This window comes from Crotalus tigris, unplaced genomic scaffold, assembly GCF_016545835.1.
Source record: "Crotalus tigris isolate CLP2741 ecotype Arizona unplaced genomic scaffold, ASM1654583v1 scf7180000017546.9332058, whole genome shotgun sequence".
In the NCBI taxonomy this organism is placed as follows: Eukaryota; Metazoa; Chordata; class Lepidosauria; order Squamata; family Viperidae; genus Crotalus; species Crotalus tigris.
In genome coordinates this window covers 8,863,143-8,889,997 of record NW_024096465.1, presented here as the reverse complement: position 1 = coordinate 8,889,997, position 26,855 = coordinate 8,863,143, and the positions used below count along the sequence as shown (strand labels likewise).

The 26,855-nt window shown below is 34.2% G+C and overlaps 1 protein-coding gene across 10 annotated transcripts in view; it reads left to right on the top strand.

Moving 5' to 3' along the window:
• ESRRG (estrogen related receptor gamma) overlaps nt 1-26,855 on the top strand; it is a 495,287-nt gene that overhangs the window by 292,832 nt on the left and 175,600 nt on the right. The gene's annotated exons all lie outside the window — the stretch shown is intronic.

Sequence of the window (26,855 nt, the reverse complement as noted above, 5' to 3'; positions counted from 1 at the left end):
CAAGAGCTAATACCCACTGCTAGTGATTTACATTAATATGAGTGACACCTGTCCCATCAATCATAAGGACCATAGTTTCACAGATGGAGAAACAACAATCAGGTGAATTACACAGCACAGCACACTTGGCTTAATTCATCTCATTGTTTTCCTACTAATCCAGAGAATGGCTTGTTCTGCTCCTGAGACTAAATCACAAGATGAGTTCTGCTCAGGTGGGAGCATGTCCCAGCCTTTAATCTGAAAAAATACTCCTTCAAAGGAGTTGGAGACAGTTATTCCTCCATTCTCTTTGGCATTTGGTGGAACAATGACTGTAGAATATATATTCCTATGGTATAAGTAATTGCTTTCTCTACTCATAAGTGAATTAAAAAATATACAAGTTCAAGAAACTGTAAGCTGCGTTAGAACTTTGAAGCAAAGATGTCAAAAATTTATGAAACATTAGAACTAAATTGATCAGTTGCTTAAGACTATGTTTTTAAATTATAAGGCATTATCAAAATAAAAAAGCAACACATACAAACATAGCTGATACACCAAAATGTTCACATACAGCGAACTTAGAACAGTGTTGGTATGTCCCCATTATAGGAAAATCACATTAAATCTGAAGTACAATTCTGGTTCTATTCATGCCACCTTTATTCCACCTCTATTCTAATGTCTGTGGTGCTCTTTATATAAATAGAGATTTCTTCTTGCCTGTAGTTTGAGAAATAGTTTGGGATACTATACACGTTCTTCATATTTTTGTGATTCTAATATCACAAAACAGCAAACCTGTGGCATGTTGAAATCAGTCAGCAGTTCTTCCAAGATACAGCTTGTGTTTGATTGTGTGTAAATACAGTTAGTTAGCTGGGTTTATCTGATAGCCTGGCAGAAAGAGAGAGAAACAGGACAATCTGTTTTCAGTTACTGTGCTGTTCATACACCTGATAAGATTGAGAGTACTTTCGACTGCTGATACGTTTTGAATAAGAAAAGAATAATCACTTTCACAGGCACCAGCTTATCAGAAATGCAGCAAAATGCCAACACTTTTACATTAGCAAAAGTAAATGTTTTAGACAAGTTATGACTTCCCCCTTCATTTAAACTGAATAGTAGGTTACTTGTAAGTATGCAGTTATTAAGCATTCACTTATTTTAAACTAAAAATTAATATATTGGGAAAGATGTCTTTTTGTAACAGTAAGAGTTATTTGGAAGTAAAATTTCAAGTAAAAATATTTCAAGTAATCTTCAAATTTTTTTTTGTCTCTTTCATCCTGTTCAGTGCATATCCATATTGACAGGGAATATTAAGTTCATAATTCCAAATTTCACCATTGTGTTTTAATATATGAGATCTGAAAGTCAATTCAGATCAGTATCTGATGTTAAACTGCTGAATATCTTGATATACACCACAAAGTGCTGCATTTAAAAGAAAAATAAAGCAGAAATGTGTTCTTATTTAGGTTAATTTTGGTGGAGACAAATAATTAAATATATCCTAGGTTTTTTTTTTTAAAAAAAAAAAAGACATGCAGAATTAACAAATCTGAAAACAGAGAATGAATGTGTTATCGTTTTTTTTTATTTTGACTCGCTTTCCATGATAGTAATAAAAATATAATATTTATTATCTTTTGCCTCTGGCTTAGATATCTTTTAGATATTATGGTAGTTTGAGACTGTTGTAATATTGTGTTTTAACAGTGTTAAATTTCTTTTCAATCATGCAGATAAATTTGGTGTATTCAGTTGATAAAGCAAACCACAATAGATTGATTTGGAATTTTTATTGGTTCCCCTCCACAAAATCACTGTTACCCCTTTCCTTGTTCTCTACCTCTAACTGAGACAGGGACTTTGAGAACAAATGTTGACAAATTGATTAAGCACTTGTACTGTTCTAGTTTCAGTATGCTTTTTCAATGCACATATGTTTATTGGTAGGCTCATTTTTGCAATGTAAGACATTTAAAGAAAAATATTCAGTTAGATTTATGAAATTTTAGCTAAAAATCACTGATTTCATTTGAGTGTAATGATTACTTGAGGCGAACTTCATGCTTTAGAACTATTGCTCAAAGGCTTCATTCTGTGAAGATGTCAACTGCAAATATAAAAATGCATCACTGAAAATACAGTGGTTTAAGATTCAAACAGAAATAAAATTCCCTGCCTGGGGAAAATAGTGCCATGAAAAATAAAAGAGAAGTCGTTCCTTCTACTAAAGCATTTGGAATAGTGAGTTAAAGCAATAGGGTCCACCACACTTTTATTTCAGCCACACTGAATAACAGAATAACAGAGTTGGAAGGAAACTTGGAGGTCTTCTAGTCCAACCTCCTGCTTAAGCAGGAAACCTTATACTATTTCAGACAAATGGTTGTCCAATCTCTTCTTAAAAACTCCAACTTCTGGAGGCAAGTTATTCCACTGATTAATTGTTCTAACTATCAGAAAATTTCTCCGTAGTTCTAGAGATAACGGCAGAGAAAAACAATATTCTATAAATCCACATATACCAATAAATAATTATATGACATCATTCCCAGTGAAGCCCATAAAATGTAACTAAGCAACTTCATATTCTATACTACAATTTTATTGATTGATTCAAAATGCTTTGTTTTGTTTAGCACTCCTGTATCTCCCCCCCCCCCCAAATTGGCTATTACATAGTATTGTGAATTCAGATCCTAATCATATGGCTAGATTTTAAACCATAGAGCTCCACAACAAAACACTGTGAAGACCACTCACTTTTTAGTCTTTTCTGCTATTTTTTTTTTAAAAAAAAAACCAGTATCTTTCTCTTGGTTTCACATATGACCAGGGAAAGACTAGGAATTAGCTAAGAATGAATTCTGTTATTCCCTACTCTTGCAGTTCAGAAGAAATATATTACATTAACTCCAATACAGACTACAGAATTGCACTGACATCAGTCATAATGCCATATCTAGTTCTTACTTTGTGCATTGATTTCAACTTTTAAATGTTTGAGGATTCCAACAGTCAGTTGTGAAGTTCTGAGCTCAGCCACTTCACCAAAATGAACTGCTGTGGAAGTAAGTGAGGGTACAATCAGCTCTTCATTAAAGCAGAAAGCTTGTTATGCAACCATCTTCCAAACAGTATGTCGCTAAATAAATTCTTGGTTCTGTTTGGAAGAGCTGAACAGCAGTATACTGTAGGGTAGAGCTGAGACTAAGTTATAATACCTATTTTTCAGGGAGAAGCACCTTGGGCCAAACTCTCCATTTAGAACTGGGAAGCACTGACATTTGCAAAACTAGAATGCTATAGCCAGCCTATATTTTATTAAGGCTATTGATTATAATGTACTGTACTAATTATAATTGTACATTATAATGTACAGTTGTACTGTACTGATAGAACTCTGAGAGATTTCCTGCAAACTAGGTCAGGTTTCTAACTACATATGTCATAATAATACCAGAAACTAAAATCATTCTGTTTTTAAATTTGGTTCCTAATTTAGGGGATACTGAGTGGCTTTTTGAATGAAAGTACTTACAAAATTGTTTCTGGGACTATCTGCAAATTCCCCAATTGAATCTGTGCTTAGGATCCATGGCACTCTGATCTAGCACAGGGTATGACACTGTTTTGAATTCTTATGTCAAGTAACCCTTGACATTCAAACTGAGGACAAACTAATGCACCAACAAAGAGCCTATTAGCCCATTATTGGTGCTAATAATGCCAAGAGAGATGGACGAGTGCTATCATTCATTTCTCTTTTGCAATTCTTGGCTTTGCTAAAGAATTGCAATGGTAACTATGGTGTATTGCATCCCAGAGAAAAAGGAGAAGAAAAACAAAATTGGGAGTTGGGTGGTGACCTAGGAATGCTCAAAGTCTACACAGGACAAAAAATGCTAGTTACGGTTTTTAATGTTACACATCTCAGCAGAAATAGAAAATCTGTAGACCTTAACAGCATATCAGAAAAACCTTATACTGATTAAAACAGCAGCAATTCTTTCTAGGTTAACTTCCATAGAATTGTGCTTTATAATGTTCAGATTGACTAGACAAATAAGATTTGTTTTTGGTAGCCATTCTGTCAATGTGAAGAAAAAAAAAATCCCATGTATGTTCAGAAGACTTAGCAGAAAAAGATCATATAGTATGGTTGTATTTTAAAATACTTTTATAACTGAAATTGAAAATACATTCAAGTTTTATGTGAAATATAGATATTTATGATACATATTTACATAATTTTTTAATTATTATTGCTATTTTTTCAAACTATCATGAGAAAATTCTATATAAAAGATGTGATCATCAAACGAAATCCTTAGAAATAAAGTAGGAGATTGCTGGATACATGTCTTTTTATGTCTCATACCTTTATAGAAAAAGAATGAGGCCTCTAATGGAATGAAACTTTCATATTCTGAACAAAATGTATACTGAATATATATGAACAGCAGCAAGGATTTTAGCTTGTAAGGAAAATGTTACTGTACTAACAGTACAAAAATACACACGCACTTCAAATATATGTGCACTTCTTTAAAAAATTAGAATTGGCTTTTGTTTTGAGTTCAGCAGAATGACTTTTGTTGATAGTTTAGGCGGGGTTAGCATAGATATACTCAGAGCAGCACAAACCATAAACCATCAGTAAGCAGCAGGTGTGAACAACATAAAACAGGATTAGCATTGAACCAAAGTGTGCAGTAAAAACAGAAGCCCTGCCTTGGCTGCAGAAGGAAAGTCAAATAGAAACAGTCCCATAACATGCACACCCAGTTTACTAAACACTGTTCAATAAACTGAGTAAATGATTCTGTTCAGTAGCTGCCATAAGTAATTTTTTTATACCTGCTTCTAAGTGTCCTCACCATTGAGTAGTCTGCACTTCAAGCACACTTGGAGTCAGTGGACCTGTTTGAATTTTGCATTAGGTCCTTTATTTAAAGGTATAATTATATTAATTCAGTCCCATAGAAGTTAAAATGTATGGGGGAAATATTTGCTAGAAGCAAATATGGTCTGAAGTAGAAATCATTACTACTATTATTATTTGGATTAATAATATTTATTTAGATTATCCATATGATTAAAATGTGCAATAATCAAATTTATTTATTTATTATATTTCACACTTTTTAATTGCCCATCTTTCTCAGTTCTCAGAATGAATATGTAAACTGAGAAAAAAAAGCCAATGGTGGGAATGCATTGTGATAGAGCTATTTTATGTTTGATTTGGGTTTTTTCCCCTGTGTCTATTTTAATTGTATTTACTGCTTTTAATTTCTATTTTTAAATGCTTTTATCTTTAATGATTTTAATATTCATATAGCTCACACAGAGCTATATGGCAAGGAAATTGTTGGCAAGGATTAAATTAAATTAAAAAACATAATAAATGAATGTTAAAAACTTAGTGGTTAATGTCACATTTTAGCATTACTAAGTTTATACATATGGAATAAAATATTCTATTTTGATGTTATGTTTCCTGATATATAAATACACAGTTTTAAAGGTATTATTTTTCCATATGACAATTCTTAGTCTTCTTGATAACCCCCTTACAAGATTTATTTGAAGACTAGAATATAAGGAAATGTTTTGGAGAATACTCGGTTATATTGTGTATCAGGCTGGTAACAAAGCAAGCGCTGTTTTAAAAATTGCTCTGCACCCTGCAGCTCCCATTGAGAAAAAATAAGGGATGCTGAGTTTCAGCGCCTTTGAAATTCTGACCCCAATTGTAGCAGCTGTGCACTTTGGTGAATTATGGTATCTAGATTCAATGTAGCTAATTTAAAAGTACAGCTCTTTTCCCATCCTGTGGAAACATCTCATTTTTTGAAAATGGCACGGGGACATAAGAATTATTTTTTTTCAAATACTATGTTCCTTTCTCTGTACCTGCACGTGATAGTACTGGTATACACAGTTCTAAATATAATCCATGATCAGGCAGAATTCTTCTTAGATTTTACAATTTATGATTGAAGATATTGTTAAGCTAATAGAGTTCAGTCTGTATTGTTAAACTCTAAAATATAGGAATTAAGTCCCACTGAACTCTGTACATTTGCTTAAAAAACAAAATGCTGCACAGAATTATAGAGGAGACATGCAATCAGATCTTTACAATCTAGTGCATGTATTTGGGACATTTTTATAGTGCTACTTAAATACATTAGCGATTTGGGAGAAGAAATATGCATAGTAAATAAATTAGCTAAATTTAGTATTTCATGAATATTGTTCTTCTACTCAGAAGCATAGCAACTTGAGCAATCAATGGATAGATCATGATTGTATTCTGGCTTTCTACAAAATAAAGAAAGTTTCTGTATATATGCATCTGAAATATTGTAAGCCATTAGAATGCCAACAAATAAATAACATACATATTTTTGTGAAATCTATCTGAATATAATACTGTATTCAAAAAAATTGTGAAATAGGAATTATGATGGTGGAACATTATATTTTTTATAAATCTAAAATATCTTTTTTTAAAAAAGAAGTCACATGGAGCACCTATATTATGGGATAATTCTCATATATTGACTTGCTTCTACATTCTATATATAAAAGTGCAATATTTAGTTTTCTAGTTTTGGATTAAATTCTGTATTGCAAAAGCAGTGAAGTCTATTTAAATATTTTTATTGACTTTACTTGGATTTTAATTAATGCACATAGTTTAATATATATAGATAAGGTATACACATAGCCCTTAAAACACACAATTTTCATGTAGGAAATATGAACTTGCTAGAAGAAATTTTGCCTTGATCAGAACTTTTTATTTTATTTATTTATTTGTTTGTTTGTTTGGCTATGATTGAAAGGATACATTTCCTAATCTTTTCAGATGTTTCCATCTTCCTTTTTTATTTATGTTTAATGTATGTTGATTGTTTCTTAAAAGCAAAAACCCTTCCAAAGCAGTTTAAAAATTGTAAAACTGAGAAAAAAGGACAGAACATTTTAATGGAAGGGCAAGCCCAACAATATTAAATAAGACCTGCAGTTGTAAGAATAGATAAATACAGGGCTTTTTTTGTCATAGAACGCCCAGAACAGAGTTCAGGCACCTTTTTTGGATGGAACCTTGTAAGGGTAGGCAAGGCGGTTGTATGACATGTGTGAGTTCTGGCACTTTTTTTTTTTTTTTACAAAAAAAGCACTGGATAAATAATACTTTAAAAGATGGATTTTGCAGATCAAATGAAATTATTCCTTTTCTGTTTCTGCACACCTTTCCCATCCCCTTTAAAGGATTATTGGTGTCCCTCCATATTTTTTTACTATACAGTTAATGGTGGACCAAGTCTTGGACAGTACTCATAAGTATGTAACAGTTTGCATGCTTATCTTCTGAAGCTTACCCCAACTGCTTAACCTTTCTGGCCTCAAAATCAGTCTGCAAATCCTATGAGAGCAGACTGTCTTGTGAGATTTTAAATAGACCCTTGTTTGAGTTATTATCAGAAATACACCAAGAATTTCCACATAGAATTTCAGCATTTTTCTTTACTCCTCCTCCTCCTCCATCCTTCCTTATATATTTTTATATAAAGTGCAAAGATACAGTTTGAATAAACATTTTTCCAAGTGCTTTTTGCCAGTTCAGATCAGCTTTAAAGCAATCAATTCCTATCTCTTTAAGATTATCTTCTATTCCTACAGTAATCACAAAAAAAGCTTCCTGCATCCTTTGAATTGAGAAGCTTGCAATAAAGTCTGCTTTGTTACATTGATAAACATGTAAAAATAACTTATCATATAGACTGGAATTAGCTTCATATATTTGGTAAAGATCTCAAGAGAAGTAGTGATTAAGGGTGCAGACACAGAGATTATTTCTCAATGTAAACATAATGTACATACCTTGCTTTTAAGGCCATTAAAAATCAAGTAAGGCACTAAAAATCTGGACATAAATGGGATTTGAAGTAAATTTCTGATGCCACCTTTTGGTTATGAGTCAGAGGTAAACCACGAGCAAAAGCAGAGAAAAAGATTTGATGTCAATACTGAGAAAGCTGGATGGGCTTGCATTGTGTGTGGTTCTTAACCCATATTTTGAATGCATTGCCTGCATTTTCAGATTTTAAAAATTGCCTTATTGCAGCATTTCCTTTTTATGCATCTTTAACCTGGAAGTTCGGTGAATCCACTATTATTGAAATCAGTGGGGATTTGGGGTTTGCCTCTAACAAGCGGAATGCTTCAGCGCAGAAACCCAATTCAATTTTTAAGCGATCAGTTGATATCACAGAATGCAGAAGAGTTTGTAAGTGGAGAAACACATTTCAAGGTTGGAAATGACAGCGTGCATCTTTTAATGGGACCAGTTCAAAAGCATCAGCTGTTTCCCTGCTAGTGAAGGTTTTAAGTTATCCCTTTCTTATGTGATAACTGTCTTGCTAAATATGTCAGTAAAAGGCTATGAGTGGATGGAGGGCATCTGAGAATCTTCCATGGGATTAAAAGAATGGAATTTGGTTGGAAAATGCAAGCGAACAGCTGGTCGCTTATTTAACATATCCCGTAGCTTTGTACATAGATTTTTCTCTCTTTCCCTTCTCTTTCTTGCATGCCCCCATTCTGCTATGCTGACGATAATGTACCTGGAAGGAAAAGGCAGGGCGAGCCAAGGCAGCCAGCCTCAGACAGGGCGGTCTGCCATCTGCCCCACCTGCTGCATTCGTGTGTCCATCTGCTTACTACAATTGCTCATTGCAAGCTTCAATAGAAGAATGTTCAGGAGGCAGTGTGAATTATTTAGGTACCTCTAGTGTAAATAAAGGAAGGAAAATAGAAGTGTGTGGGTGTGTGGGGGGGCAAGGTTGGGGGCGGCTGCGGGAAGAACCTCTTGTTGCGGGATGTTTTGGAATGTGCTTAATGCATGAGAGCATCTGATTTGCATCTAGCTTTAGATGTGCTGATGACTATGAAGATTTCACTTTAATGAATTTTATCTTGATTTAGATAGCCTGGCTTACCATTAAAATATAGTCTTTTCTTAGATGAAAAAAGATGGCAAGCGCTAGTCCAGGTAAAGCTCTTAAAATTTCATATTTAGAGAATTAATTTAGCCATTACAATTTAAGAGCTGAGGGGAGATCTTAGACTTTATAGGTGTTAGAGCTTTTATAACTTGTGAAATGGCCCTGGCTATCCTTATTTTAAGCTAATTCGGTTGGGAAAAAGTATCGGAGATTTTTTTTATTTTCTTGTGGCCTGTAAAACCTTTTTAACTCCAGATATCATTTCATACAGCTATTGCTGAAAGCTAATAGAGATTTTTTTTAAGTGGCAAAAGAAATTGCAAAATAATTGTAATATGCAGTGAAAAATATAGTGGTTATACTATAATCAGCTAAAAACAGTTCCTAAAGTTAACCTGCAAAATTGGATGAGTGATTATTTACACTTTTTTTAATCAAATCATGCAAATTAGTATTAAGTTTGACATATTTGACATATCGGCTTTATGTGGGAAGTTTTTAAAAATATTCTTCTTCCAATTTTAATAAAAACAAAAGTTGTTTAATGCATTTTTTATGACACAGAGAATGAAGGCATCTCAGATGTTAAACTTGTGTGGCAAAGGAGAATTTTCAGTTCTTTAGCAATACCATCCAAGTCTAATTTTGTTTGGCTTTCTTTCCAAGCCAAACATAAAAGAGGAATTTTTCATCAGATGTGTCTCTGAAAAAAAAAAGTTTCAGGGTTAGATATCATTGCTTTGCCTACTTTTAGATCTGTACAATGAAGAAACACAGTATATTGATATCTTAGCTGCCTACCTACTTTTATAAGATTTGCATAAAATTCAGCCACAATCTTCGAAGGGATTTCAGTGGATTTCTTTCTTTAAGGTTAGTTCTTGTCAAATCTATTTTCAATTCTTATCCAAATTTTTTTTTACTGTTGTTTAGAGCCAATAAGATTGTAGCTATTATTAGGACAACTTCTCATACTTGCAATAAATAGTTATGAGAACCATTCTAGTGGCATGGATAAAATACTTGTATTATTTCAAATTAAAACACTATTCTTGTAATTATTTGCTATGCAAATTTCATGTAGTTTTTAATCAACAAAATATTGGGGTACCTGATATTGCATTCATACCACAGATTACCTACTTATTCTGTTAATATACTCGGGGAACAAATTAAACTTTTTTTTACAGAGCAGTTATATTGGAAAATGTAAAATGTTTTGTAGTTATTTGATTTTGTTAATGCTTAGTTTTATGGCTGCAGTCAGCAAACAAATAAAAAAGATCTGATATGTTGGCATGCAGCATCCTACAAAAAAGCCTAATAATGACTTTCCAAATATATATATGGGGTAGTATGATACTTAACATAGGACGTGAAGAATATTTAATACTGTATGCATGTATAAGTGGATATATATAATATATGCATCTCTATCAGATAGATGTCATGCTCTGTTACTGTGTAGGTTTTTTTTCATATTACTGCAAAATATTTTAAGATTATTATATGGGAATTAATTGAATTGGACAAAGCCCACAAGGGGCAATAACGAATATCCAAAATAACCTGCTATGCAGAGCAATTAAAATAAGCAATACTTATTTTCATCTAGCACTATTTTATATAGATATATTGTACCATCATCTGCACACTGTAGATTTTCTTGTACTTGAAGATTAAGCAGAAATTTTAGGAATTAAAATTTACCTACACATTTTAGCTAAGAACACAAAATTCCTATGAATGTAAACAATGGCTTTATTTAGGTTTCATGTAACAACAAAGTTTAAGCTTTTGCAGTTAGCTTGAATTGCTAGGTTTTAATTTTGATGGTAGCATTAATATGGCTCTTTACTGACATTATTAATTATAGGTTTATGTAGCATCTACGGGACTACTTAATAATGTTACATAGGTTCCATTATTGCCATTACACAATTAGATCTAAGTGCTGGGCATTCCTTTCTTCTCTTAACAATGTTGAGAAAATATTGGTTTGAATAAGTGAGATAAGTAAGGAAATATCTGTAAATAAATGTAAAAAGATACCTGATAACCAAATTTTGTTTTCAGGACATTTCAAGTTATTTTAGTTAAAAGAAAAAACATTTACAGTTAGAATAATTTTCTATAGAAGAGATGCAAAGTAATTATATATTGGTTGTTTTCAAACTTTCTTTTTAGAAATAAATGTTATCTATTAGCATGGATGTTAGCAAGAGCAGTGATAAAATATTTCAATGTATGGTGATTTTGGCAAGAAACCTATTTGTAAATCTATCTGGGTAAAAAAAAAAATGCAAACAATAAGTAAAGCAGTCAGATGAAAGACCAGGTTAATAAGGATGAAGCTTTCTTTCCCTCTTTCTTACTTGTTAGCCATTCTTGAATTGAAGCTTGAAAGGAACTAAGTAGTTAATATCTCTGGGAGACCAAATGGGTGTATTACCTCAAATGACATTTGCTCCTGAGCTCCAGCAGGAGAAATGAGTCATATTAAAAATTAGTTTGCGAGGACTTGAATAGGACATATTTTTCTCCCTTCTGCATACTGCATCTCTAATGTTGCCAATCTCTCACTTTTTGTAATTGCCAAATTCATTTTCAGAAATTAGTGAAGAGTATAAACGGGGTAGTTCAGCAAACAAAGCTATTTGGATCAGTCATGAGGCTGGTTTCAGTGCATTGTTGTGAGCTGAATACTGAGAAAGGAAGGACATACCTGAACTCATAGTTAGTGGTGTTTTCATATTCAGTGATTAAGAACCATAATAGTTTGAGAAAAAGCAAGACTTAGAAGAACAGTTTCCACTAGTATAGAACAATATTAGTTTCTTGTGTATCTTCTGCTTCTGTGGACTAAAACAAAATCTTTGCTCATTGTGCATAAAGGCTTTGTGATGACTTAAGAATCCATCATGATTTGTAGATGGATGCCTGAAAGATTCATCAGAAAACCAAAATTCTATCTTAGAAAAATGTCAATAACTGCAATTATACTGCCATCCAATGGTGGCAGTTTTCCTTCATTCTAGCTGCATCCCATTTCCCCAAACCTATTTCAGATTATTCTGATGATTCCCCTCTCCCCATATAGTTTATTTTTATGGTCAAATCCATAATTTACAAATCTGAAAAGGAAATACCTTACTGGTGTGAATTTACAATGAAACTGATATAAGAATAAATGGGAAAATACAGTTTTGTTACTTTAAAATGTTTTGCTCACAATTCTTTACTAACGTAGTGAGAATTTTAAATAGGAAAAAATATATCTCTTGTTTCCTACAGATCATGGTTTTATTTAGACAATCATGTCTCAATTACTTTTGCCCATAACTCCCTTTCATGCAAGCTACCATTAAAACCAATTGACTATTCTTTTCTAGTTGGACAAATTCAAAGGATTCATACAAAGGGAACAAAGAAGAAGTTGGTCATGCAGTCAGAAGCTTTTGTCATATCTCAGTTTATTAAACTAAGATATGATCATCCGGATTCAGTTAATATTTTTCCTACACAAAGAGAGAGGAAGAGGGAGGAGTGGGTGAGTTTTTTTGGGAGGAAAAGTGTGTGGATGGAGTATGAGAATGCTTGTGAGTCTTAATCCCTTCCTTTCTCTTGAGAGAATTTGAAGAATATGTTTAGTACATATCAGCCCAGTTTAAGTGGATGAATTTGATTAATTAAAGAATGAGAGGTCAGTCTAGTAGCAAGCAGATCGAAGCTTCAAAGGAGACCATCAAAAGCCACATGTTACTAGTAAGAAAAATCACCTGAAGTTATTTTCTGTTCTTTGCAGAGAAGCTTCATTTCAGTATTCCAATATTTTAATTATATTTTGTTTAAAATCTTAGTTTAAATGTTTGTGGTTTTTGCTTTAATAACGATAGTGCTGTTTGCAAAGAAAACTATTCCTGTCATTATATTTGTCAGTAGAAAGATGGAAAACAGGGTTAGTGAAGGCACTGGGACTGTTCATTTCATGCTATTACCTGTCCATCTGTCCACCGGAATGGTCTACTTATCAGGCTTCTGGATTTTTCTCTTTCAACTTTAAGAATTATGAAAGAAAAAAATCCATTTTCCCTTGTTCCTTTGTGACAGGTAGGCTGAAGATTGTAGCCATTTGGATTAAAAACATATCCATCACTACCAGCCGACAGGTTATTATTATGTCTCCTTTGAATATATATGAATTTCATCTGCTATGTATTGGAAGTCTAAGAATGCCAACTTTTTATATAAATAATTATCTTGCCAGTGATGTACTGCATACTGTTGCCATATTTTTTCACTTTCACAGCATTCTTGGCCTCATCACCCATAACATAAATCTTAAGCTTTCATATTTAATAAAAACCTTTAGACTAGCAATCTCTCTGTAATGCAGAGTGAACCAATCACACACCATCATCTGGCTATCATTTATTTGTTTTGTGGTGACAGATGTTTTAGAAGACATGGAGGAAAGTGTGTAGTGGTGTGTCCCACGGCTCTGTTCTGGGCCCAGTGCTCTTCAATATCTTCATCAATGATTTGGATGAGGGGATAGATGGGGAACTCATCAAATTTGCGGACGATAACAAGCTGGCAGGAATAGCCAAAACTCCAGAAGATACAGAAGGATCTTGACAGACTTGAACATTGGGTGCTATCTAACAAAATGAAATTCAATGGTGAAAAAAGTAAGGTTCTACATTTAGGCAAGAAAAACTAAATGCATAGGTGGTACCTTGCTCAATAGTAGCAACTGTGAGAGAGATCTCGGAGTCCTAGTGGACAATCACTTAAATATGAACCAGCAGTGTGCTTCAACTGCCAAAAAAACCAACATAGTGCTAGGCTGCATTAACAGAGGGATAGAATCAAGATCACATGAAGTGTTAATACCACTTTACAATGCCTTGGTAAGGCCACACTTGGAATACTGTATTCAGTTTTGGTCTAGAAAGAGTACAGAGAAGAGCAACAAAGATGGTTAGGGGACTGGAGGCTAAAACATATAAGAAATGGTTTCTGGAATTGGGTATGTCTAGTTTAATGAAGAGAAGGACTATGGGTGACATCATAGCAGTGTTCCAATATCTCAGGGGCTGCCACAAAGAAGAGGGAGTCAAGCTATTCTCCAAAGCACCTGAAGGCAGGACAAGAAGCAATGGATAGGAACTAACCAAAGAGAAAAGCAACCTAGAACTAAGGAGAAATTTCCTGACAGTTAGAACAGTTAATCAGTGGAACAACCTGCCTCCAGAAGCTGTGAATGCTCAAATACTGGAAGTTTTTAAGAAGGGACGGGACAGCCATTTGTCTGAAATGGTATAGGCTTTCCTGCCTGAGGAGGGGGTTGGACTAGATGACCTTCAAGGCCCCTTCCAACATATTATTATTATTATTATTATTATTATTATTATTATTATTATTATTATTATTATTATTATTATCTTTTATTCATTAAACATGAACCTCAGTCAACTGAACATTCAAATTGGCTGGCACTGATGGTTGACACGGGTTGCTACCAGCATCCTAGGTGTCAACCAGGTATCTCCTTAAAATATAAGATATTCCGAGTAGCACATTTTTTGTAACATTGCTGGAGTTATTGCAGGAAGCTGCAGTTCCTTGATGTATTTTACAAAGTTTTTGGACATAGTTCCCAGTGTCCCAATGACAATGGGTACCACTGTTACACGTTTCATCCATAATCGCGCAGCTTCGATGGCCAGGTCGCATTATTTCGTAATTTTTTCCAATTCTTTTTCTTTGACTCTGGCATCTCCTGGTACAGCGATATAAATCAGCTGTACACTTCGGTTCTCTACAACTATGATGTCCAGCGTATTGTGTTTGAAATGGTGATATGTCTGTATTCAAAAGTCCCACAAGATCTTCACTCTCTCATTCTCAACAACTTTTTCCACCCTATGTTCCCACAACTTTTCGGATACAGGCAAGTCATATTTTTTTACACAATGCCCAGTGGATTAATTTAGCAACTCGATCATGTTTAGATTTGTAATCAGTTTGCGCGATTTTGCTGCACTCACATATTAGGTGTGAAACAGTTTCAACTTTGTCGTCATCATCATCATCATCACCATTATTATTATTATTATTATTATTATTATTATTATTATTATTATTATTATTATTTTTAATCCCTGTTTAAATTTGATGGCATGTTTGATATAGCCAGGCAAAGGAAAAAGACCATATTTATAGTCTAATTCTGAATTTTATAGTGTATGCGTCTGCTAAGTAGACTTCAAATTGAGAATTGGGACAATGATGTCAGATACCTCATTTAGTCTGGATTTTCCAGATATAAGTGAAATGGAAGATGCAAAATGTCGTCAGATTGCATTTATTATGTTTATTTAGAAGACAATACATGGAGAGGTTGGTTAGAGTGAATAACATTGAGGTAGATGGGAACTCGTAAGAGATTAGCAATTTATTTCAGTGCTGCATCTTCTGCAAATGTATTGGAAGATTTTGCAATTTCTATCCTTGTTTGGAATGCTATAAAGTTTCATGCAATTTATTTATTTACCAATCATTTCTTCAATTAAATGTAATTTTCTATGCCCATATTTAATGTTATATACTAGCCCCTATTTGTCAGAATTGTTTTTTGTTGTTGTTGTTTGCTTATTTCACCTCTAAAGTCTTAAGCACATGCAGTTATGTGTTAAACTGAAATCAATGTGATTTACAGTCAGTTTACTAGATCTGACAAGTGTATGCCAACTTTCCTATATACAAAACTGAATCTTATGACCGAATCCTTGTCACTATCGTAAATGCTTTAGATCTTCCTAGAAATAAAGAAGTACAATCCTTATTAAAATAGTCATATTAAATATCACTATTATAATACACAAGTTGATTACATCTTTTTTTTCCTTCTGAAGCAAACACACAATATAATCAAATACTTGGTCAGAGAGATGAATACTGTATATGCTAAAAGATATCCTATATGTGGATTTGTTTCAATTATATGTATTTAGCTCTCATAATTGTTGCATAAGTGTAAGGATTCTGGAAACAAGTAAAATTAGAAATAAATAAGTATATAAAGAATGTATAGTATATGAAGATGATTATTCTGCTTTATTCATGGAGAGAAAAGAACAATATTATGCCATTTTTGTCTGATTTTTTTTTATTTGCACAGGGAATCCAAAAGCAAAGCTCTAGCACACATGCCCAATAACATGAATAGTTGTGAACTTATGTGAACATTGTATGTGAAAAATCAAAATCAATTTGTTTTCTTAGGCTTTATCAACAATCCAAGTTATAATGACACAATTTCGAGCATATATTTTATTCCATATAGATATATATGGATTTTATCCTATATTTTAATCTGCATATATAACCTTAAGAACAAATATACTACATCAGAAGTTCATTAATTTAATTATTTTACGAATAATGATCTGAAATAGCTTCCTATTTACAAAAATTGTACTCATTTATTCATCTTAGAAAACAAGCATGCCTATATTTGTAAATTTAGTTTATATACCTGTGTGTGTTATAATGAAGGAATTTTATTTTGATTCCCAATATATTGATTTTTTAATTTTTCTTACACGCACATTAGTTCTATATTTTGAACAGTTCCAGTGTAAAATATTTAGTTTTTATATCTTATAGCTTAAGATAAACTTTTTTTTAAAAAAAAAAAAAATTCTAACCACAGCCAAATTTAACACTTTGCTCTGCATTTTTCAAGTTGCCTCTGTATTTTTCAAGACATGATGGAAAAATGTTCATATAGCGCTCTGATTTTTAAAACTGATCTAGGTCTGTAGGGAAACAGGAAGTGAAGACCTAGAGCAGGAGTGTCAAACTGCCGGCCCATGGGCCGGATGCATTATGCCGAAACTACGTCCACCCCATTGCCGGCAATGGAAAAAAAGTCACAATATGTCGTGACATGTCATGTGATGTGAGTTTGACACCCCTGACCTAGAGGCTATGGTGGTGGCCAGGGCTCTACTAAAGTGATAAGGGAAGTAGTCCCTCAATACTTTCACAGGCTATAGGAATATGCAGAAGCTTAGAAAGAACTACCTGTTCTTTCTGTTTTGGCATAGTTAAGAATGTATTCTCCTCTCTTATGCACTTCTTTTCTTATCCGTCCTCTATTATTATGTAGTTCTCAATGCTGCAGGTTTGAAGAATGCCTTTTGCATAGAAGCAGATCTCTTAAACTTAGTTTAAGCATACCAGAAACAAGCTAGAATAGCTTACTTTTCTTAAAGTTGAATTCCTAATGGAAGCAAATTGCTGTTCATTCAGGATTTTCAGTAAGGAGAACTCCAGCCATTTGAGAGTCAGATAACAAAGGCAAAGGAATGTTGATGTTCCCTGTAGTTGAATATTAAGTGGGCAGATTTACTATTTTCCATGAACCATTTCTTTATGCACAATACTGTTCCTCTTAAATATATATTTCTTATAGCATGCGTATGTTAGTGCTGACTGGAGATTTTTGGAAGTTAAATACCACACATCTCAAAATGACCAAGATTGAGAAACATTGGTACAGGTATATATGTATGCCTATGTGTGTGAGTGTATGTGTATGTGTATACCCAGTAGGCGTACATATATAAGTGTTTCTCAACCCTGACCATTTTAAAATACGTGGAATTTAACTCCCAGAATTCCCCAGCCAGCATTGACATATACGTAGGATATGCACACACATACACATTTTGGATTGTACATAGATCAACATTGCTCACACATTTCCTTTTATTAATTATATTTTCTTGTATGATTGGTTGCTTTCGCTTTGGATTTTTTTTTAAAAGATAGTTCAGAAATAGAGAACAAATTACATGGACTACCCATTGCAAGAAAAAAACAAAACAAAGGATTTCAACTAAACAACAATTTCAAAAAAAACAATTTTGAACATACAACTTTATAGCTGAAAAATTGTAAGAGGTAATAATTATACACACACATACACACACACACAGAGAAAGAGAGAGAGAGAGAGAGAGAGAGAGAGAGAGAGAGAGAGAGAGAGAGAGAGAGAGAGAATATATATATATTGCTGATCACTGCTTCAGGTGGTCAAAAATTACTATTGTAAGGGCTAAAATTCTGGCCATACACTTTTAAGCCTATCCCTCATGTCCATCCATGAAGACTCAGGACACAAATTTGATTTAACCAGGACCACAGTTGTAACCTAAGTGAAATCAAGGGGAGAAAGAGAATTCATTGAATTCTCCACCAGTAAGTCTATAAACAGTCACCTATTGACCCTATCTATCAACCGCTGAGAACAAAAGAACTACTTCAGTCCCGAAGGCAGCATTTAAAGTGAATGAACAGGCAACCCACCACACAGCAACAAAAATCACAACCCTCCACAAGAAACCGGACCACATCTCAACAATAGCCAGCCAGCCAAACAACCTGAAACCAGACCATGACTCAGAGGCAATCAAACAAACAAACACCATTTGCATCACACAGACAATACTTAAACACCAAAGACTATGGCCCAGCAACAACAAAAAGCCAATCAAACAGCCTGAAACCAAACCATCACTCAGCAGCATCTGGACAATTAACACCCACGCCAATTTACATCACACAAAAAGGTATTTAAAGGCCAATGCTCTGACAGATGAGCACAATTCAAAGTGCACTGAAGATGCCCCCCCCCGAAATGAGACAAAACATTTGCAGACAAATCGCCAAGCTTGGAGATCAAACCAACAGCCCAACTTTTAAGCCATTTATTTATTAATGACTTCAGATTGTGATATGGTTGATCTATTTCCATAATTGCCTCTTTTAAAATCAAGATCTTCACAATCCCCTACAGTATTTACAATTTACAAACAATTGTAAATTTTCAGGATTTTTTTCACCATAAAGGGGTATTTTTGTCTAAAAGTTATCCATTACTTCTAGAATAATTCCACACAAGAGACTATTTCAAAATCCACTAAAAACTGACCAGCAGAGCATCATCTGCACTATGCCCTTCCCTAATATATACTGTATTCAGATTTTTGGCTCATATGCTAGAACTTCATTGTATATATAATTCCTACAGGAATTATTTTTCAGATGAAAGATTTGAACGTGAGTCCTAAAATATGTTCAGATGAAACTATAGATATATTAAAAGAAACACACTTATCCCAAATGTTTTTTTAAAATTTTCCTTAACATTGAGTCTGTGAGAAGTCAGCATGTTATTGCTCGTATGTGCTGTGATTATATATGACAAAATAAGATAGTCTTTCACAATGCAAGCTAAATTAGGGTAATAAAGCCATTTGTTGAAAGTGCATATAACATTATTTATCACAGATGTGTCTGTAAAATTGTATGTCACAATACAGTTCTGATATAATATGTTCTTGCTTATTCTTTCTAGGAAGCAAGACATGATATTTTGTACCATCTGCAACTCTCAAACAGCTTTTGGCAAGAGCTCCATATTCAGAATACATTGCAAGAGTAAAAGTTCTGCAGACAGGTGTGATGATTGCTAGGTCTAAATCAGCAGGCGAGCATTCAGCTGCTTTAGCAAATTGTTAGTCCTAGGAGGGGACACCAAGAGTGTGATAAAATGCAAGCTGAAAAATGATCTAAAGGTGTAGCCCTGGAGAAGCCAATGATTGAAATTATAATTCTAAATGGCTCTCTTATAAAGAGACAAGATGAACTGATAATGGAATGGCTGAAGAGAAAGAATCAAGCAGATGCTGATTATTAATAGAGGAAAAATGCAAAAAAAGGCCACAAATATTGAGTTGTTCAAGAAAGAGTTGTAGATAAAGTAGGTATCTTGTCCTCTAATTCTCCACATATCTATATTTGTGTGTATATTTTAAGACTCAGTGGGGATCAGTGAACCTTTCTAAGTAAATATACCACTGAGAGTGATTAGTTCTTTAAACTCTTCTGTGGAAGAGTTTCTATTTTCTTCTATTTCTATGGAAAACTTTATATCTCCTTATTCACGGAATATTCTTTGGGATGGAACATAGGAAACAAATTGTGGAAGGATAGTTATTTAGCTATATGTAGTCTATAAAGACGCGATTTTGCCTCATGTTTGCTACCACAAACTGGACTTAACTGGAAAATGATGCATTGTACTCTTTATGATTTATTCCTCACTTCCCTTCTGCGTCCCAGATTGGGCTCTATTTCTTGGTGATGCCATATCTGATTCTTTGCTCTTAACCATTTCAATTTTTTTTAGTGTCTTCTTCATTCTCCTGTTTGCATATCTTTGATATTCTGTACTAAGCCTAATTTTGTTGTCAATTGTGATGTTTTGAGTGTAAGAATTAGAAGGGGCAGTACAGTTATTTAACCTCCTGCTAGATGCAGGATTCCACAGATTCTACAGATCCACTCTATGGATTTCCTGATGGAAATCCACCTAGTTTCTTTTTAAATACCACTAGCAAAGGATAGTCTACCACCACCAGAGGCAGTCTATTCTAATGCTGAACAGCTTTTAGAATATCAAACCTGCTTCTGGGTAATGGATTTCTGAGATCCAGTTCTTTGCACTTTAAACCCATGGTTTTGTGTCCGGACTTCTGAAGCAGCTCTGAAGAGTATTGCCCCATCTTCTACACTGACATCCTTTCAGAGTCTTGAAAGCAGATGTCATGTCTTCCCCACAGCCTTCTGTTCTCAAGGATAAGCATACCCAATACCTCCAACCATTCTTCTTAAAACTTTCCTCTCAATAGCATCTTGGTTTCTGTCCTCTGCTGTCCACAGTGTCCTTCCAAATATTCAGTATCCAGAACTGGATGTAAGAATCTAGATGTTGTCTGACCAGTGCAATATAAGAGGAACAATGAGTGATCTTGATCTTGCCCCCTGCATCAAAGTAATCTAGGACTGCATTCGCTTTTCTTCCTAACTGCATCTCACTGTTGGTTCATGTTCTGCTTATGATCCCTGAAAGTATCCAAATCTTATTTATATGTACTGCTACCCAGTGTTGTTCCACACCACCTTTGATATTTCCTGTCCAAAAGTAGGACTTTTACGTTTGTTCCTATTGAAATTCATCTTTCCGGTTTCTGGCCATTGTTCCAAAGAGTTAAAATCCTTCTGTATTATACCTGCCTTCTAAGGTGCATGCTTATTTTTTTTTTTTTTGCCACTTCCAAATTTAATAATCAAATTTTGTAACCTTTGGCCAAACACTGGAAAAAATCAGTTTATATGCTTCTTTTTTCTCAAAAAAAGTTCTAGGCAGTTAAACACCTCCCAGTTCTACATATAGTACAGTTTCTGAGGAACTGCAAATCCTCAGATATTTCTGACATGACATTTCCATTAAGTATAAAAGAAGCTTGAAGGGATCTTCTTAGATGATTGGCTGAGCCAGAAGGTGTGCTGAACATTGCATCCTGGATTTCTGTCCTGGATTTGGATTTCTTCCCTTCATTCATTGTGGGCTCCTGCAGTAATACTTGTACACGGGCAATTACACTGCAAATAAATCTTGTATTGATTTGGGTCCAGTAACAATAAATCTTGTATTGATTTGGGTCCAGTAACAATTAAAACAATTTTCATAATGCCCTATTGAATAAATTATATTTTTTCCTGCTCCCTTATTATTATATTTACAACTCATTTTTTGTTCCCTTAATGAAAATGCAGTTTTAGGTTTTCTTTATGAAACCATAGAAAAAGAGATTTTATAGCTAGGACTGAAAGTGACTAAACTTGACAACAATTGTATTTTATGACAACCTCTGCTTTCATGTCCCTAGCCTACTTTCCTGTCATAATTTTTATTCCCTTTTGTGTATTTCCCCCTTCTGTCTTTCCCTCCTCCCCCTTCCCAACTGCAAGAAATTCCATATCTCTGCATTGACTGGAAACAAATCTCTTTACCGGGGTGCATTTTAATGGAGGGCATGCTTCACTTAAGTCACTAGAACCTTAACTATAGAATATTCAATTTCTTTGCAACCCAGAACCAGAGCTTTTCCTTGAGAGCCATGCTCATAAGGATAGTAAAAGAATTAGTATTACAGGACTAAATCAGATTAAAGGTGGGGGGGAATATGAATTAGATTTTGTAACAGATGGTGCATTGGAAATTAAAGGTGCTTTGCGAATGGAAGCGACAGCAGCTTTGCCTCTTTTTCTCTCTCGGTCTTTCTCTTTCATGCACTTGATAGACGGGTACAAATCACAACAATCCCGTCTTGACAGCCAATTTTGAGAATCTGATCTGGTTAAAGACATGGCTTTCCTGTTCCACTCACTGAAACTGAGTTCTCTTTCATTTTTAGACAGCACCTTGTGGCATTTAGGGAAGCAGAATCACCTGTCTTCCTTTAATGAAATTTCTTTAATTATACTTATAGCTCTTTAGTGTTAATTACTTTTCCATTCAGTCTGAATACTTAGTCTGTCTCCTAGGGAGATTTTCTTTCCCCCTGCCAATACACATGCTATCATTTTTCTAAAAAATGCTTTTGATTGTTAGATGTTGTTGTCAGATCTATTCCAATTAGTTCTCAAGTATTAGAATCAGTGAGTTGAAGAAAGAATAGTAAACAGTGAACTCGCGTTATTTTTATTTTGACCAAGTCACTTATAAAAATGGAGCTCTGCTGCTTCTTCCCTTAAAGGCAAATTCCATATTCAACCCCCCTGGGTGCTAATAACACTACAGTAAGTTTACATTTGGCCAGAGAAGGATGCCTCATCTTGTTAATTTGGGGTGATTTCTGGAAAGCAAGGGAAAGTGGGGAAAAAAAATAGATACAGAATAGGGAGGGAATCCTTTCCGAAGACATGAAGGCCAATATCCTTAGAGCTGGCAACTAACAGTTAGTGGAAATAAAGCTCCCTCCTGGCAGTCAAATCAAATGTAGTAACAACTCAACGACTCCCTGCTGCTTGCTGACAGCATGGTGTAGCATACTGGGACAAACATTCACTTAAATGCTGATTGCAGGAAAACGTCATTTCACAACTTGCCAAGTGCTGTTTTTCTATTCTTTTTCTCCCCGACCGCCATCCAGCATTTTCTCTCTTTCCTTTTAAAAATGGGAAAGTGGGTAGAGGTATTTGGGGATAAATCGTGACTATTTTGGGGGGATACATTTGTTTGTGTTTCTGTTAAAATATTTAATAAAGTATAAAGTTACTTGTTTATAACCGGTTCTTAAGAGAGTGTCTACAGGCCTTGGGCTTGAGTGGGAGATGGACCCCTTGTGCAATGTTTTTGGTCTATCAGTTTGTGCTTATTTTTCTGGATTTCTATTTTAGGTTATTTATATTTGCATTTTTTTCTTACTCTATTTTTTTTTAAGCCACTCATGGTCATGATAGACTGTGGCGGCCTAGACATTTCATTCATTTCATAAGTAGATAAGACAAATAGAGGTTGTAATTTGAGAAGGGCAGAATAAATAACTGTGGGTGATGATTATAATATTCAACTATTCTTTAATATTTCCAGTGCAATTAAATTTCAATTGTTTGCACTTTTTAAAACTATTACTATCTAGTAATAGTTTTAAAAAGTGCAAACAATTGAAATTTAAACTCTTGAGCCTGGAGATTCTTGGCTGTATTTCCTCCTTTATGTTATTACTCTTTTCTCATTTCTTTGAAAATGACAGACAAATAGGCACCCATGATCCATAGCACCAGATTTGTGACTGGCACAAGTAACTGCTTTTGATGTTGTAATCACTTCAACATAATCCTTATTTGAAAAGCCTGTTACATCCTAAAATAAATCTTCCGTTATTTTTGTGGTATCTTTATTTTGTTTTCTTAACTGAATGCAATGCTGGATTGCTTTCTGCCATTTCCGTCTGTCTAAAATGATGGTGGTTGAGCAGGTTGGGGAGGGAATTACAGCTTTGTTTATAAAATTTATCCTTATCTTTCCTGCTTGCTCCAGGTATGTATCTGTGAATTAACAGATGAACTTTTGAGCCTGCAGGAGGAGAAAAGAAGAGGAGGGACGTGCTGACTTGGGTTGGGAAACAAAATGAACTTTTTTGCTGATTGCTCCCATTTATTTACCATGATACAGGCAAGGGGCAGCGCAATATGGCTAAAAAGATGGAACATTTGACTGAAAAATTTTAAAAAGCAACATGCTAGGTAAACAGGAAGGCAAAGAGGCATGAACACTGAGTAAAATTGAGTTGTTCATGCTACTGTAGTAGCTACCTTTACTACAACATGGAATGGTCTATGTGCACAAATGTTCCTGACCTTTAAGTCTGAGTGCCTCCCAGGAACCTCGTGATTGCTGCCCAATGCATGATTGTGATGCTGTGAATTTAAAGCTGTGCATGTTTATTAAACACCTGAATGTCTGCTTACCTATTAAGCTGTAGGAGGTTAACTATTTATACTAAAAGATGCCTGCAGAGAAAAGGAGTGAAATCTGCCCCCCCCCCAAGTTGCTGCAGGCTGTTTTTCCCCCAGCATGACATGGGATAAAATAGTTTAAAGGAACTGAATGCAGTGAGGTACATGTGACTCAAGATCCTTCAGATTCCTTTCTGCACAAAAATTGCTTCATAAATCAGTGGTCATGTGTTCTTTAACCCAACTATATGGGTTTGAACTGACCAAACTATGTACAAATTCAATAGTTTTGGAAAGGCAACGCTTTTCCAAAGACATGGTAAGGATGGGAAGGATCAGAAGATCACTGAATGTCTGCAAGTTTCTTTTTAATTTTAGGAAAAGACTAGTGGTTTCTGTCTGAATCTTTTTTCTTAGATGTATTTATCAGTCAGCTTCATAATCAAAAGGCAGAAGGTATCCTTCCTAGCTGCCTAGCATTTTGTGGCTGGGCAATCCAGATATCACAAATTATGTCAGATGACTTTGCATAATAGCTATGCTTCTTGAGGGATTATTTTGGGGGCAAGGGCAGGAAGAATCTGAGATAACTGGGTTATCTTTATAAACAAAAAACAAAAAAACTTTTCACTCCAGTGCAGAATTGAAATCTATGAATATAGGGGTCTTTTCATAGCCCTAAAAATTTTTCTCATCATATTTTTCACATGCAACCAGATGAGAATAACTGAAATTTTGATTTTAAATATGATGTAAAATCATGCTTTGATTTTAAACAATCATGAAACAGAATGAAGAAAATGTATTTTATAACTTATTCTAAGTTAATATTTAATTACAATTAATCAAACCTCAGAAGAAGCATATTAACACCATAGAGATGAAGTAGCATGCATCTAAATGAAATGTCATTCAAATGTTTATTTAAGCATACAGTATATCAATTTTGCTCATGTACAGATCCTTGTTTAACAACCACTCTGATCAAACTAACAAAGGCAGCAGTCCTCATATTAGTTGCATTGGTCATGTGATTGCCATTTTTAATCTTCTTTACTGACTTTCTACAAGGAAAGTCAGTAGGGAAGCAGGCTGAGGGTTACAAATGGTGATCTTCGGAGGTCCTCACTTAATGGCTCATGGTGATTTGCTTAACAATAGCAGCTGGAAGTCTGGAATTTCTATCCCTAAGTGTGCATGAACGTGATGTCATGCTCTATGACCACTTTGCTTAGCAAATGAAATTATTATGGTTCCAATTACCATCATTAAGTGAGGACTACCAGTTTACATTTAATTTTAATATTGGTTGTTGTATTTAAATCGTAAAGTCATAATAGTTGCATATTGCCTTAATTTTCTTCCCCCAGTGTAGGCATAAAGCTATGTAATTTGGTTTTCTTTAGGTTGAACTAGTCATGATTTCTATGGTATAAGGACATGGAACTATTGTTGTTAATGTTGACCTTGCAAGTAAAATCTAGCATCATGTTATGGCTTTTAAAGATCCGTCTGCCCCAATAACTACAGTGATGGTGCATATCTAAGGACACATTTAATGAAAGCTACATTAGTGCATATATACAGACTTGTTAAAACACTTTGTCTCACTAATATTGATTGAACAGCAGTAGTTTGTTTAATGCAAGTGTATTTTTTCAATTATTATGTTACTTAAAAGTCATTAGGATAATAGCAACTATCAGTGAAATACATTAGATATAAAATAATGACAAAATAATTGATCTGGATTTGGCAGAAAAAGAAAACACATTTCTTCTTTTCTCTCTCTTGTCATATAATGCCAAAACCCAACTGAGATGATAGATAAAAGGGTTCTGTAATCCTGATATATATAAAATGTGCATGGTTTGTAGGGATATAGATTCCTCACCGCTGCCAAAATAATTGTTATGTCAATGAATATTTTTGCCAGTTAATTATCCAAAATATTGCATATATAATTACATACTGTTATTATACATATAACAGTAGCATCGATCCATCAATTGTTTATATATAACATTTAGAGCTTTAAACACAAGAAGCTAATTCTGAATTGATTGATTGAATCATTTATTTGCATCCATAAGTTTTAGCAAAGCTTAATCTGAGGACATAGAGGGCCAAGGAAATTAACTGGAAACAAATTATGCCTGCTTTTGATTAACCCATATCTGCAATAATATTGTTGCAGCCCCTAATTTTCTGAACCCTGTGATGTTGCATCACACAAAATTCTTTCTTTCTTGTGGTTATGGGATGGATTCATCCTTGCTTATTTGAGATAACCTTTGTGTGCCAACTACAAATGTGTTTTTCATCTAAGGAACACTTTGAAACTGTCCCCACATTAATTAGTGTTACAAGATAAAGAGTAGGAGAGAGAGCTTGAATAGGGTGAAGAGAAGGATAGTTTTGAAACATTTTATGCACCCTCTTTTTAAT